This window comes from Aulonocara stuartgranti, assembly GCF_965226115.1.
Source record: "Aulonocara stuartgranti genome assembly, chromosome: 5".
Lineage (NCBI taxonomy): Eukaryota > Metazoa > Chordata > Actinopteri > Cichliformes > Cichlidae > Aulonocara > Aulonocara stuartgranti.
The window spans coordinates 34,054,526-34,057,157 of record NC_138943.1 but is presented as its reverse complement, the minus strand read 5'-3'; the positions used below and the strand labels follow the sequence as shown (position 1 = coordinate 34,057,157).

General features: G+C 35.6%; 1 protein-coding gene across 1 annotated transcript in view; it reads left to right on the top strand.

The window, feature by feature from the left end:
- LOC309706776 (uncharacterized protein) overlaps positions 1 to 2,632 on the top strand; it is a 217,420-nt gene that overhangs the window by 176,157 nt on the left and 38,631 nt on the right. The window lies entirely within an intron of this gene.

Here is a 2,632-nt window from a genome sequence, read left to right as displayed (position 1 = left end):
AGTTTTTTTGCGGATGAAGGAGGCGGGTTTAATGCGCTGCTAAGGTACTATGGTGTGTGTGTGTTTTAGAGGTCTCCTGGGAGGATGCAATAGCACAGCCATTCACTAATGCCCTCCCCAGCCACCCTCCACTCCTGTCCAACACACACACACACACACACACACACACACACACACACACCTCTCAAACCGCACGCACTTCTTGGCAGCGCCCCTCTCCCTGTCACACACTCAACCAAATATTCTGCGGTCAACAGTCTATTTAAAGCTTGGCTGCAAAATGTCTGCATTTGAAACCAGAAAATCCCAATAATATGACAAATGTCAGCTCCACGCTACTGATTGATGAAAAAGTTGTAGGAGGATAATAAGGTGAGGCAGCCATTCTGGGCTCGCGCAGGACTATTGAGGACTCCACATGACTCACCTGATCCTGGCGCAGAAGAAGAGGAAGTGGAAGACTTTTTGTTATGTAAATAATATTAAAATATCACCTTACAAACAAATCGGCCTTATTTATTGTGCACGATTCAGAACCATCACTTCAATTGACCGCTGAGCTTGATTTTTAAATGCGGTGAAAATCCCCAAAACTCCATATATGCCAAACACGTCTGAGTGAGTTATGGCGGAAATGTGCATAAAAAGATACACAAACATGTAGAATATTTCTGGTTAAGACGCTGCAGCCATAAGAAACATGGCAGTGGGTTAGTTCGGAACATTTATTCATATGGATGAAGTGATAAAACAGAGTTTGTTATGATATTGAGGGGAACTCTGAGGGGATAAGCAAATGCAGTTACCAGGATAGCCCATATTAATAAATACTGTAAACAAAAACATCAAGAAGTTTGTTTCTTTTTAAATAACTGCTTAAATAAAGAGAATAAATATATGTATAATTACACCTGGAAAATATACTATATTTAAATTTATTTCATTTATATGTATGCGTTAGTATGTATCCAGTAAATGTGCTGCATAAAACACATCATAAATGATATGTCTTGATTGACAGCCTCATGGGAGGAAATCCAGACAGTAAAAGGGATATGCAGAGAAAGTAAAGGCTCGGTAAAGGAACGATGCATACATATAATACGGTAAACTCCTTTACATATATTATATAAGATGCAGGTAATATGATAGAGGTATAAAAAATATTGGACGTAGAAAAAAAGTAAGAATTAAGAGAAAGCACAATACATCACTTTAATTTGACTGTAATAGGGCTATAACTCATATGCAATACAAAGAAGAAAACCTTACATATTTATTAACATATAAAAATATAAGGACATAAAAGTAAAGATAAAAAAGTATGTGCTAGGTGAAAGAACAATGAATAATTTTACTGTACATATAATAAGGATGTCTTTACATATAATGTATGAAAACTTTTACATATAATAAATATATTTGGGACATAAGAAACAAAATAACAATATAGATAACTTTGCCTTATATATGTTTGTTTATATATAATTCAATAATAAGCATATTTAAGTGTTTAATAATGATATCGTCCTCAGGAGTAGCTCTTCATTCTGTGGACACCCATTACATAAATGATAAAAGACAACATTGTGAAAAATTACAAATGTCAGTATTTTTATGTGCATTTATTCTATGTTCATATACAGCTGAGTAAAGCAGATTGAGGATTTGAATGTAAAATATTACTGGACATAAATACAGTGCCATGTAGTGTGGTATGAGAAGATATTAGATACATTATTACCATTACTAAGTTATGGTATATACAGGCTAATCTGATGTGTGAGAGCAATGCAATACAAATGATAAAAGGAAAGTTGTGCAACCTAAAAAAAATCATTTAATATGGTCACATGAATTACCCAGTTTTATAGGCTTTGGGTCTTTCTGTTTATCAGTGTCAGGAAAAATGACCAGGGATGTAATGTACACAGAATTTGTGGTTTGGTTTGAAATAATTATGTTCAGTTTCAGTCATATTTCTTAATGCAACAGTTCAGGCACTCAAATGCTGCATGCTGCCAAAACGAGTATCTACTCTAAGCCTTTTACTCTCAAGTATAAAATGAGCAGAATAAATTACAGACATTGAGACAAGTGCAATAAATTTATAATGAACTTAAATATACCTGTAATACTCTGATAAATATCAGTGGTATTTATTTTGTTTTCATGAGAATAAGTCGAAGAGAAAATAACGGTTCATGGTGAGGTTAAGAGTGGTATAGATATGTGATATAAATGTTTGTATTAAAATGCATAAATAGTGTGTGAAAAAATCAGTTACGTTAAAAAACCATAATTTCATGGAATGTGAATGTCTGTTAAAAGAGAAGAAGTGTAACTTGTTTTGTATGCTACGTCACGAGAGGTCATGACTTGCAGATGACTTCCGGGGGAAAGAGACTCGGGAGGAAGAGAGGAGAAAAAAAAGGAGGATTACTAAAATGGCATAGACGAAGCATGGACTTCGGGACTGCTTATGTCACCAAAGTTGTTCGGCAACAACATATCACCCGTCTGCGGACTTCCCGGTAATCATTCGGAGCGTTTGAGCCGGGCTTCCCGTATCTTTTGTGCTTGGCTAAGCACGAGGCACGTTTGGCTACGTTGGCTAGCTGGAGCTAGGCTA